This window comes from Lissotriton vulgaris, chromosome 3_1, assembly GCF_964263255.1.
Source record: "Lissotriton vulgaris chromosome 3_1, aLisVul1.2, whole genome shotgun sequence".
NCBI lineage: Eukaryota > Metazoa > Chordata > Amphibia > Caudata > Salamandridae > Lissotriton > Lissotriton vulgaris.
This window is the reverse complement of record NC_141689.1, coordinates 1,526,228,086-1,526,242,412: the sequence shown is the minus strand read 5'-3', so window position 1 is coordinate 1,526,242,412 and position 14,327 is coordinate 1,526,228,086.

Here is a 14,327-nt window from a genome sequence, read left to right as displayed (position 1 = left end):
GCTCACCGCGTTGTCCGGCCACTTGCCTGCTGGCTTGTAGCCCTCTTGATGACGAACTGTGGTAAATATAATTACCCGGACATTTTTCTTTACATTAATAACAATAAGGATAGCTCATAAAATGAGAGGCAGAGTCCGTGGTATCAGAGTCAAAAGGGCTTTAATTCGAATGACTCGAGTTAATGAGAATCGGGTTCCATCACCACTAAGGTTCAGGAAGGGATATCTAACGTTTTATTAACATCACACATCATATATAGTAAAACCACATAATTGCAATGAATACAGTAGGCGGAACACTCCAGGCGGAGCAAGTGAAAAGAGAGAGATAAGAACACATGGGCGTAAAAGAAGGCGTGTGAGGAGGCATACACATGGGTGTTCACTTGATGAGTCATAGGAGTGTCATAGGTGAGTGGATGCATAGAGGAGGTCTGCAGGTTCAGCAGAAACCTTTACCCTGCATGTGCGCACAACTGATCATGACGTAAACTTGACGTGTAACTGGGGAGAGCTGGGGGGTTGATTTTAGCACTAGTAGAGGAGTCTGGAGTCTGGGATGTCAGAACGACCTGCACCTTTGGTTTATCTGATATCTTGTGTTTGGAGGATGTATTGTCTGAAGTAAAGGTCTCTCGAGCAAAGGCTGTACATCACTAAATACTAGGGTGTGCATATATTTCTTTGTGCATTGCGTGGGGCCATAGGCTGGAGTTCTTGACTTTTTGGTTCCGTCCAGAGGTGTCAGGGAACAACACCCGAAGACCCCGGAGTTCCACCTGCCTTGGTGCACAAATAAACAGAAACACGGGCTTCTCGATGGTGGCGTCAAAGACCAAAGGTTTATTACTGCAGGGACACAGAAGTCACAGAAACTACGCATGGGCAGTATCTAGGAGCCTGTTCAATTTGTACAAAGAGGGTTGCTCCTTATATACTACTTTTTGGCCTTCAGGCGAATTCTTCACATGTTGGTACATTCCCAAAACCTTTGTGTCATAAACAATAAATATTTGGCGTACACAGGAACCGTTGATACAATCTGATACCAAACATCTACGAAGAGGGGTTCCCACTAGTTCATCACAATCCCTTGTCAATATTGCATTCAGGACCCGGACCGCCTCATCGTAAAGTTCGTTACCTCCCCCTAATAAAGTTTCAGAAAGAAAGGATCGGAGCCAGGTGTGGAAGATGGAAAAGTGGGATAGGAGATGTTTGTGGGTTGTAAATGGGCAAGGCTACCGGCTTCGGCCGCCTAATCGTGATCAGGACAATGGACGCGAAGACCAGTTTAGCAGGACTGGCCTCGGGCAGAGGAGACAACCTTTGCCGAATCATGCAGCTACAGCGTGATCTGGTTTAAGGTGCACGTGTCATGATAGAGGTGAATCTCCGGCTAAGGCTACGTGTCCTTAATCGAATTGTAGTGATCAGAGGTTATTGCGTATGTGAGGGCAAGAAACACAAAATGGCCGCCATGTTCTAAGATGGATGCCATGGGTAGATCAGAAATGTGTTCATAACAGGAGTGCTCTTGCTCGTAGCATGGCGAAAACACCAGGATATGCTAAATGGATCATTTGCGGTTTGCTGATACCAGTATTATGTATTTCCGACAATATTGAAAACACGGGTTCAAATCGTCACGGAACCTCAGACCCTCCTTTTGCCCTTACATAGGCAATTACTCAGTCTATGTCAGAATCTAATTCTATGCTCATCAGGTCAGTGACATGTTGCTGTATCATCATCCTTTCTCGTGCCTTTTCTCCAAACGCAGGTGGTTTTCTAAAACAAGTTGCAGTACAGAGACTACACAGAGCAGGACCACACTGGATAATCAGGCAGCATGAGAATAGGAATACTAAGATGACACCAATGACCATTAGAACCTTCCATCCCCACGCTGAGATCAGAGTCCAAAACCACTCCATGAAGGACCAGTTTCCCTTATCTACATGTATAGAGTCGGAAATCTTGTGTAGCTTAGAGATCGCCTCGTGAACTGTTGGAGCATTATTAGGAATAAAGACACAGCAGCTCGATTGGATCATTCTGCATACCCCACCTCGATCTGCAAGTATTACGTCTAGAACCATACGGTTCTGCAACATCATGAGTCTATCCGCTTGAAGCTCAGCTGTCAAATTGCTAAGGGCACCAGCAGTTTCGGTAATAGTAGATTCAACTACCCGTGTTAGCTGACGTATGTTTCTACTATTGGCCATAGGCCCCCAGAACGGAAGGAAGCCTTTGAACAAGTCTCCAGCTTCCTGACCAGAGGTATCTTCCTTGCTGAAGACACCTCTCGCTACTCTGGTTCTGTGGTAGTCAGATGAAGCAGTGTATGTCGGAGGCAACAATCGAGCAATATAACATGATCCTGAAAAGTCGGCAGGCAACCATGTATAAGCTCTGTCTCGACAGATGAAGTAGGTACCCCTAGCAGTAAGAAAAGCAGGGGAAGAGTTAGATGGAAACACGTAAGTCTCTACGCACTCACTCCTCCCTAGCTGAGCTCTCGGATTTCTCCCATTACCTTGCAAACAGACCTGACCTCGGTGAGGTACGACCCAGATTGGAGTTGAGCTTTTACGCTTGCTTTCTCCCAAAGTAAGGCGATATCCTGAAGAATTCCAACTCAAATATACTCGCAATTCGTCTCTAGGGTATGATGGAGTATTATTGACGTCTTTTATCATGTCAATAATTCCCTGGACTAAAGCTTTGTTGGCAGAGTTATATTTAGTGGAACGTGGTGGACGTGGAGGATAGGTTTCAAGGGCATAAGCAAAGATGGTTTGAAGGGCCTGAAATGATCCATTGTAGCTGAAAGGCAAAACCAGATAGGGAATACCTTTATCCATAGTGTGGGGTATCAAGCCACACACCCAGCAGTCTGTAGTGTTAACTACCAGTTGGTGTTGATGCAAGAGCTGCACAAAAGTGTTGTTAATGAATTCTGAGCGTCGGGCTTGCTCATGTTCTGGAAACGAGTGAAAAGAGTGTATAGAAGAAACAGTAGAAATGGCAGGATCAAGGGGAGGTACTGTAGTAACTGGCACAAAAATCAAATTTATACTGAAGACGATTCCACCCACCAAGGTTGCTAAAATAATCAAGAATGTAATGGCACATTGTATCAAAAAGCATTTGCTATGAAGAATTCTATAAAGTCTGTTTCTGCGAACATAAATCACATTTTCTCGTTGCAGCGCAGGAAGCTCCATCTTCTACAATCCGCTCGCGACCACTGATGATGTGTACGTAGATGAAAATGCCTCTATCAGCCCTGGGAGTTCCCAGAACCAACAGAAAGATCGACCTTGTGTCAGACCCCCGCAGATTCAACTAGGCACACAGCCACGACCCTACGGCTACCCAGACGGCAAGGCAATTTTAAAAACAATAAAACAATAGCAAACTTCCTGGCTGAAGGCAAAAGTTTAAAATGTTAAATATCACAATATGCAGTTGCCTGCTTTATTTGTCCATTTTACGGCTTCTTAAGTTATATCTCTGTTTCGCAGGTACTGTCTGATCAGCAAATAGCGTTTCACTGGTAGTTGTTGCAGTGTTCAGGTTCGCAGATGACAGAGTTCTTTCTAATGCAGGGGACAAATGTTCAGTGTTCAAAGGAGTCTTTTCAGAAGGAGAGTCAGAACTTGGAGTGTCAGTGATCAATTCGGCATCGCTGAAAGGGATAAACTTCGGCGTGTTTTCAAATTCGGAGGAACCAACTCCCTTCTTCACCCAGTCGTCGTAAGGAAGTGGCAAGGGTACACGCTTTACATGAGAGGCGTGCACCCAATGCTTGCGGCCAGCCACACGAACTGCTGTCCTCGTTACCAGTAGGACTTGGAAGGGGCCGATGTATCTCGGCTGAAGGTTCTTCGTCCTCGCAAAGTTTCTGACCACCACGTGGTCGCCGGGTTTCAGCTGATGCCCCGGACTCTCCGGAGGTTTTGGTAAAGCATCGAAAACCTGTTGATGAATAAGACTTAATTTAGCAGTCAAGTCGTAAAGGTAGTCTATCAACATAGGATATTCTAGAGAACAAAACTTTTTAGGCCTCGGCACACCCCAAATATTTGCCGGGCGGCCAAAGACTATTTCGTAAGGGCTAAGCCCCACTCTAGAATGTACAGTTGCTCTTGTTGATAACAAAGCCAAAGGAAGTGCGTCTGGCCAGGCTAAACCTGTGGATGCTTGTATTTTGGCTAATTTCAGCTTGAGGGTGCCATTGTAACCCTCCACTAAACCAGCAGACTGGGGATGGTTCCCACTGTGAAACTTCTGTTTCAGCCCTAGGCCGGCACACACACTCTGCATAACTTTCCCTATAAACTCACTTCCATTATCTGACCATACAATCCGTGGCATTCCGTATCTAGGGAAATATTCCTTGAGAAGAATTTTGGCAGTTGATAGGGCAGTATTGTCCTTTAGTGGATATGCTTCGATCCACCTGGAAAAAGCACAGACTACCACCAGGACATACTTTAAATTATTACAGCGATCCATGTGAATGAAGTCTAACTGAATCACTTCAAAGGGGCAGGAAGGGGGAGCAAAGTGACCAGCTGGAGTTGGAGTTCCCTTGCCAGGATTATGCATCAGGCATACCATACAATTTTTCACCACTCTCTCTGCACACTTACTGATCCCATCATTCTTCCAGACTGGAGCCAACATCTTACAGATTCCTTTGGAACTTATATGCGCTACTCCATGCGCCATTGTCACCACTGCAAGTACATACGCATCAGGCAACATCCAACGCTGCTGTTCTGTCAAATCAATCCAACACCCATTCGAATCCAACTTGCCCGTACTCTCTCCCCATACACGTTTTTCTTCCTCAGTTGCTTCTTTCTGAATCTCTTTCACACTTTCCATTGTATCCTCACACATTCCAGATTCAGCAATCCATCTTGCAGATGTAGCAACATACATTCTGCTCATCGTGTCTCTAGCTGTCTGTTTAGCAGTTTCATCAGCAAAAGCATTCCCGCGACCAACATCATCCGTAATTGCTTTATGAGCACTGCACTTCACAATCGCAACTTCAGTCGGCAAGGTTAGAGATTCCAACAAGTCGTTAACTAGCTGACCATGTTGAATCTTAGTCCCATGGGACGTAATGAACCCTCTTTCTCTCCACAAACGGCCAAAACTATGGGCCACGCCAAATGCGTACTGACTGTCTGTAAACACATTCACTCTCTTTCCCTTAGCTAAAACACACGCTCTTGTTAGGGCTATTAATTCTGCAGCTTGGGCGGAATTCTGACTCACTCTTGCAGTCTCAACAATCGTCTTTAAAGTCGTTACTGCATAGGCAGCAGTCACATCACCATTCTCCAATTTAAAACATGACCCGTCTACATACAGCGTGCCATCTGGATCGGATAACGGAGTATCCTTCAAGTCAATACGTCCTTTTGTCTCTTCCTCCGTTCTAAAACAACAATCATGTGGCTCAGAATCGGAATCACTCGACTCTTGTTCAGTCGGCAACAGTGTTGCTGGATTTAATACATTACATCTTTTGATCTGAATATGACTCGCTAGTAATGTCAGCTCGTAACCAGATAGTCTCGCACTGGTAAGGTGTTGAGTCTTGGTTCGATTCATGAGTGTATCCACTGCATGAGGAACCATGACCACTAGCATGTTGTTCATCACCAAACCAGCAGATTGTCGAATGGAAGCCGCAGCTGCCGCTGTAGCTCTCAAACAACTAGGTAACGCTCTAGCTACCGGATCTAATGTTGATGAAAAATACGCACAAGGGCGTTGTTTATCACCAAACTTCTGTGTCAGAACACTCAACGCGCAACCTTCTCTCTCGTGAACGTAGAGCGTGAATGGCTTACTGTAATCAGGTGTACCCAATACAGGAGCTGAACACAATGCTTTTCGTAATTCAGTAAAACTCTCTTGGCATTCATCAGACCATGGCACCGGACTCGGAACATTTTTCCCAGTCAAAGCTACCAATGGTTTTGCTAAAAGAGAAAAATTTGGGATCCACTGCCTACAGTAAGAGGTAATACCTAGAAAGGCACGTACTTCTCTCTGTGTGCGTGGAACACTCATCTGTGTAATTGCTTTTATTCTTTCTGGGGTCAACTTCCTTCCCTCCTTTGACAAGAGATGACCTAGGTAGGTCACTTCTTGGCAGCAATATTGCATTTTCGAAGGCGACACCTTGTGATTCAATTTGGACAAATGATGCAATAAAGAAATCGTAGCTGCTTTGCAAGTTTCCTTGTCATCGGCAGCCACTAGAAGATCATCTACATACTGTACTAGAGCAGAACCTGGAGGAAGGACAAAGGAATCTAATTGGCTTTTTAATGCTTGACTATAAATAGATGGGCTCTCACAATAGCCTTGTGGAGCGCGTTTAAATCTGAAACTTCGACCTCCTAGACAGAAGCCGAAAATATCTCTGCTTTCCTCTGCTATTGGAATGCTGAAAAAGGCATTTTTTAAGTCTATGACTGAGAACCATGTGGCTGTAGCAGGGATCAATGTTAGCAAGGCAGTAATATCTGGAACCACAGGAAACTGCGGAACCACAATCTTATTAACTTCTCTAAGGTCAATGACAAACCTATACACTGGAGGCTTTGTAGGATCAGTTCGTTTCAAAATCGGTAGTACAGGACTGTTACAGACATTTCCTCTAGTTTCTTCAACCACACCTTTCTTAATCAAATCTTGCACAATCAATAAAAGTGCACGCTCACCTTCACTAGATATTTTGTATTGAGGAATTCTTGGAAATTTTACATTAGCTTTCAAAGTCACCACATACGGTGGTATTTCTAAGAGACCTACATCATTAGGACCAGTCGCCCAAAGAGAATCAGGGAGTGAGCGTAGCTCCGGTGGGAGTGCATCCATTGACAAGTACATCGGAGAGGTGATTCTTTTACCCAACGTAAGCTGTACTCCTTCCGGAGAACAGTACAATGTCGCATATAGTCGTTTTAACAAATCTAAACCAAGCAGGTTTTCATTACAACCTGTCGTCAAAATCAGGGGTGCTTTCAATTGGCACGGTCCAACAGAAATAGACAAAGGACCAGATATCGGGTTGTAAACAGGGGCGCCTGAAAAACCTACGGAAACATTTGTTGAGCCGGACAAAGGTGCGCCAGGGAGTTTCGCATGAATGATAGAACTTTTTGCGGCACCAGTATCCAACAGAAACGGTTCGACTACACCTGATGTTGCTACTGCGACATAAGGCCCACTCTGATCCACTGGAACTGATACTACTCCCTCCCTTTGTCCATGGCTGTCCTAGTACCCATTTTGCTGAAATCCCTCATCCGATTCACAATAGTCTTCAACAAGATATTCTTGAGATCTATTCTGCTGGGCAGACTGTCCATTACGCTGATCAAAGTGATTGGAAGGACGATCATTCGTCTGTGGAGGCATAGCACCTCGTCCTCGACCTCTAGAATTCTGCACAAAATCACCACGACCTCTCTGAGCTGCTGCTGCATTATTTTGCGCTAAGATCGGACACTCATTCTTGTAGTGACCCTCTTTCTTACAGTACGCACACTGATTCCACTGATACTGAGGCCTTGGTGAACTATAATCTGTCCTTTGATACGAACTCTGTTGCGTGTTAGTCTGATTCATACGAGGCGGATACGCCCGTTGCAAAAGAACTTTAGTCTTTAAATCTTTTGTTTTCTTTTCTGACTTTTCCTTCTCTTCTTTATCCCTATTTTCATAATACTGGGCAGTTGCAAGTATTTGCGCTGTTGTGGAAACAGCCCAAGCACTCTCTGAATCCTTTAATTTATTGCATAATTCAGGTAACAAATTATGCACAAATTTATCGACAAATAGTCTCTGTCCTCCTTCTGTGCTCATATCTTGACCACTATGATCTACAAAAGTCTCTTCGAACCTCGTGAAAAAGTCGGAGACACTTTCGTCTTTCTTTTGCTTGCATGCGGATAACTTATCCCAATTAACACGTAATGCAGGCATCAGAGTCTTCATTAAGTCGATTATTCTACCTGGAAGATTAGCAATTAGGGGTTCAGGTTTTGCACCACCTATTTGCTGACCATCTGCTGCAGTGATAGCTGCCCAATCACCACCTAAGGCAACTTGATGATCCTCTCTACGAATTTTAGCCCACACTGGTTGCGGAACTACATTTCCAAATAACATATCGATGTCCGCTAAGTTCATTATACAAGCCTCAACTGTCTGTGTTAATTCCTTGTAATATCCAGCAGGATTCTTACGCGGATCTGGCAAGGCTTGCTTCACTGCTAACACTTCGGCTCGCTTCCACGGAATGTGTATCCACACTCTCTGGAACTGTGCTGGAACAGCTGCAATACCAGCATTATTATCAGCTGCCACTGCTTCGCGCCAAATTGGAGGAACCTCCCTCATTGGATATTGGCGACTCAGCTTCGTTTTGCTTTTCTCTAAATCTCTCGGTGAACGAAGAGATGGATCATTTCTAAAACTTAAGATCAGTTCCATCGCTTCTTCTATATTGTCACCCACTATCATTCCAGCAGCAAACTCTTTCTGAACCTTAATTAAGTCTTCTAGATTCGATTCAACATCATCTTCTTCTATCTCCTCACGTAACAACGAGCACATCTCATCAAAGACATACCGTTGCGTTGGTTCCTTCCACTGCATAAATGTATCTAGCACATCTTTCGTACTATATCTTCTACTCTTCGAAATCCATCTGAGAGCCGTGGAATCTAAAATTCCGCGTTCCTCAGTACTTGGATGCTGACTACGTCTCTGAACAGAGTCAGAAGTAGGAGTCTTGATTAAGGTTTTATAGAAAGGAGACAGTATATTAGACACCGAATCAGTGATTCTTCGACGAACAGAAAGTGGAGTCAACACACTCGCAGATGTAGAGAACGCAGTAGAGGTAGGAACAGATAGCGGAGCAGTAGGAGTATCGAGAAAAATACTTTGTGGAACATTAGGTGTAAGCGAGACAGATACAGGTAGAGAAGTCGGCAATCCAGGAAGAGGAGGAGCCGTAGGAACATTCACATTAATCACAGAAGGTACTGGAGCTTGATTCTGAGGGACAGGAATACCAGGTTGTCCAGCAACCGGCAATTGAACATTCGGTATAGGTGGAGCCGTAGCACCTTGTGCATACGGTGGAGGTGACCGTAACAGATAAGACAACAGAGGATCGTTTTCGGAGTCCTCCAGTATCTTAGCCGCTTTCGATGGCAAGGCAGGATAGCACTTGTCAATCGCTAAATTATGCTCTCTAATGGCCACCTCTATGGCCTTCTCTGACTCGTTGACTTGCAGCTGCTTAGCCGCTTGCTCTAGAGTCAACTCTTCTTGTTCTTTCTGTTCTTTCTTCAACCTTTTAATTTCTCTCTGTTTGGATTCTTTTCGCCAGAAACGGAAAGAATCAAACATTGCCGGCCGGGCTTTCTTCCTAAACAATTTCGCTTCTAAATTATCAAGAATTTCAGATTCAAAACTACCATGCAGTGGCCAACTAAGGACACCATCATTCTCAGTGTAGCGGACCCACACCTCATTATAAGATATAGGACCCACACCATGTTTACAATATAAGTCATATAGGGGAGTCCCAATCGGAGGAACCAGACATGAGTCCTCCAATCGTGAGTCACTGTTGCAACCGAAACAAGACAACAAATTTCTCCGACTTACCATTTTTCAGTCCGGAACACAAAACAAACAAGACAAGAAACAGATATATATGTGCACCTGAACCAAGAACTTTTAGGCCTACCAAAACCAAACTGATGTATCGATACCCAAACTAAACCAAATAGATTATCGTAACCTAGAATAACCAGTGATAATCGTACGAAACCAAACCAAACCAAGAACCGAAAAAGGATTTTAACAACCCTCACAAAGTAACCAGCTAGCAACCACTAAATACTTAACTGAGGCACTGAAGACGTCACCAAGGAGAAACCCGTCACGTTTCGCTGTACTAAGGACTGCACCTCGGGTCCAAGACAGGGCGACGGTCAAGGCAACGGCCCACTGCAGCCGTCCTGAACGGGAACCCTCGTGGAAGAGAACGTCGGGGCCACTTTTGCGATATGCCGGGATCGATGAAGTGGGGCGCCTCCCTCAGGAATCTTCACACGAAGCTTCTCGAACTCTTCAGGCTTTTGGACCGGTACCGAATGACGTCGCCCCACGTTGGGCGCCAATTGGAGTTCTGGACTTTTTGGTTCCGTCCAGAGGTGTCAGGGAACAACACCCGAAGACCCCGGAGTTCCACCTGCCTTGGTGCACAAATAAACAGAAACACGGGCTTCTCGATGGTGGCGTCAAAGACCAAAGGTTTATTACTGCAGGGACACAGAAGTCACAGAAACTACGCATGGGCAGTATCTAGGAGCCTGTTCAATTTGTACAAAGAGGGTTGCTCCTTATATACTACTTTTTGGCCTTCAGGCAAATTCTTCACATGTTGGTACATTCCCAAAACCTTTGTGTCATAAACAATAAATATTTGGCGTACACAGGAACCGTTGATACAATCTGATACCAAACATCTACGAAGAGGGGTTCCCACTAGTTCATCACAATCCCTTGTCAATATTGCATTCAGGACCCGGACCGCCTCATCGTAAAGTTCGTTACCTCCCCCTAATAAAGTTTCAGAAAGAAAGGAACGGAGCCAGGTGTGGAAGATGGAAAAGTGGGATAGGAGATGTTTGTGGGTTGTAAATGGGCAAGGCTACCGGCTTCGGCCGCCTAATCGTGATCAGGACAATGGACGCGAAGACCAGTTTAGCAGGACTGGCCTCGGGCAGAGGAGACAACCTTTGCCGAGTCATGCAGCTACAGCGTGATCTGGTTTAAGGTGCACGTGTCATGATAGAGGTGAATCTCCGGCTAAGGCTACGTGTCCTTAATCGAATTGTAGTGATCAGAGGTTATTGCGTATGTGAGGGCAAGAAACACAAAATGGCCACCATGTTCTAAGATGGATGCCATGGGTAGATCAGAAATGTGTTCATAACAGGAGTGCTCTTGCTCGTAGCATGGCGAAAACACCAGGATATGCTAAATGGATCATTTGCGGTTTGCTGATACCAGTATTATGTATTTCCGACAATATTGAAAACACGGGTTCAAATCGTCACGGAACCTCAAGGCCTACTATGACAACGGGTTCAATAAATCTCTTGCATAGAAAAGTAAGGCTAGGCCCTATGCTCTGCAGGCGGAAAATGTTTACCTCTTTCACTAGACTGGAATGTGTTTTGTGGAGGCTGAACAGATAACTGTAGGCAAAATACCGTCTTGGCAGGCAGGCCAGGCCGGGCACCTCTCGGCTGGGCAGGGAGTAAGGGAGAGGTCAGGGATGCATACCTTAACTGCAGCTTTCAGAGACAGAAGAGGCTCGGAGCCTGAATTCAGGGCCTGGCTCGGCTGGGCCACAAAAACGTGTGCTTCTCGACATTTAAACGTGTACCATGTAGATGCATTGGCAGCGTAGGCCTCAGTGCAGGATTAACATTTCATTCATGGAAGGCCTAATAGCTGACATGCTAACATTAGAATTATATGATAACATGGACATACATAGGAGCATGGGTACGTGGATAGGGTGCGAGGGGGGGACACACTGACCACATAAAATTTCTGTTTCCTCATTCCCTCCTTGTCCCCTACTGCGCCCTTTAGGATATATCTATTTTCATGAGACCATCTATTTGTTCATAGAGCATCATTTGCTCGTCTTTCTTCATCCGTGCACGGGAACGAGGACGTGGACGGGGAATACAAGTAGTGGCACACAAGCCGCAAATCGCTGGGCCACATTGCAGACAGAGACAGCAACTGAATACTATGAGCAGTACTATCCCTAGAAATGACAGTACGGTCCAGCCCCATCCTGCTATTACGCTCCAGAGCCAGCCGGACCAAGACCACGAGTCTTGATGCATTTCACGAGCTATCTTATGGAGCCTTGTTATTGCTGCATACACTGATGGTGCGTTATTAGGAATAAACACACAACAACTGGAGCCGATCACTCTACAAGCTCCGCCCCTATCGGCCAGGATGACGTCAAGAACAAGGCGGTTCTGAAGAACAACAAGTCTCATAGTAGACTGTTCTTCGGTTAAGTTTCCTAAGGCAAAAGTAGTCTTGTTTACTACTGCCTCAAGAGTTCTTGTTAATCTGCGTATTATTTTACTATTTTGGACGGGACCTATGAACCAAAAGTATCCTTTAATGTAATCCTTGTACTGATCCCACGCTGACTCAGTGTAATCGATAACTGGAGGAAGGTCCCTCTTATGTCTAACATGCACAAGTCGGGAGTCTCGATGATAATGGGATGGGGCTAGAAAAACTGGTGGCAGTAGGAACGCAATATAACACGTTCCACCCCAGTCTAAGGGCAGACGTACATAAGCTGTCTGACCACAAATGAAATAGGAATGGCGTGAAGCTTTGAAAGTAGACTTTCCTTTATCATTGAATTCGACCACAGTATTACAATCACTGTGTCCTAGGTGCACTGAACCATTTTTCCTAACGCATAATTCACCCTTTACTGGTAGGACTGTAATAAACGGTGAATCTGTAGTGGTCTCGACTGGACGTTCAAAACCATGAGGTTAAGAGAAAAATTTCCTAATTCGTACACTTCATTTTCTAGATCGGTCCCTTTCCTTTGGGGAAGACCGTCTTCGTCTGGAAAACATGCTTTATTTATAACTGTATTCAGGTCTCCCCATATCCAATCGCCCTGGGAAACTGTGGACTTACTGTCTAGTTATGACATTAAAGCAAACCATGCTCCGCACGAACCATTGTGTGAGAACGGATAAGGAAAGAGGGGCAGAGCTCCCTTCATTTTCTGATAAGGTGGCAGTCGGCCACATACCCAGCAATTTGTTACATTGCTGGTCTGGTGAGAATGGTGTAACATACGAATAAAAGTATTGTTGCGCAGTGCTAATCGATAGGATAGTTCGTGAGGTGGCAGGTCACTGAATGTGTGTTCTACAGTGTCATTGAAAGAAGGATGTACATGTGAACCAAGAGGAGGAAAGAAAACATGTAGTGTTAAGCTTATACATATAATCGATATACTTAGAAAAAACATAATGATCAGAGTGACTAAGCATCTACTACGTAAGGATTTGCAGTATTTTTCTTTCATTTTCTTCTGTCTATCTCTCTGGCTATTTGGGTCTATGATCTTATACATGTCAGGAACCTGTCTAACCGCTTCACCCGAGGGGGACTTAAACAATTAAACGCTGTCTGACTTACTAGACCGTAACTTTTGTCTATAGATTTGTTGCGGAGTCTTTTCTAACAAAGGGAGTTTAGTGTCAATGTCGGAACAGTTCTCAGAAATCTTCGCGGAACAGTTCTCAGACTCCTTTACCGAGCCAAGTCCATGGAATCGTTTAACATGATGGGCGTGGAGCCATCCTTTGCGGCCCTCGACCTTGACGGCAGTCCTCGTTGTTAACAATACCAACTTCGGCTCACGCCAGCGGGGCTCCAGAGGGCTTGAACGGTCGAAGTTGCGGATATATACGAGATCTCCCGGAACAATTTCGTGCGTTTTCACCTGGGTGTTGTCCGGGAAAGCGGCGGCAACCTGTGAACGACAAGAGAGTAGTGCAGACATCAAGGAAGCCAGGTAATCTGTCAGCATAGTACTGTCAACATCTGTTATTTTACGTGGCATAGGCGTACCCCACATATTCGGCGGTCTACCAAAAACCACCTCGTACGGGGATAGTCCGGTTCTGGAATGAGCTACCATACGCATGTAAAAGAGGCCGACCGGCAAGGCTACCATCCAATCCACGCCTTTTTCTGCACAGACCTTCGCTAGTCGTGTTTTTAGAGTCTGATTGTGTCTCTCTACGAGGCCTGCTGCCTCTGGGTGTCGTACGCAATGGAATTTCCACTGGTACCCTAACAGGAGAGATACTTGTTTCATCAATTCAGAAGAGAATGGCTGTCCATTATCTGAGTACACGACACGGGGCAAGCCGTATCGTGGGAAAAATTCACGGACTAGCTGTTTGGCAGTGGTCACAGCAGTGTAATCTGGGACTGGGTACGCTTCTGTCCATCTAGATAGGGCACATACAACTACGAGGACATACTTGAATCCTCGACATCTGTCCATCTGAATATAATCCATCTGGAGGACTTCAAAAGGGTGGTCAGGAGGATGAAATCCACCTTGTTCCACGGGAATGCCTTTGCCTGGATTGAACTGACAACAGATCATGCAGGTACGC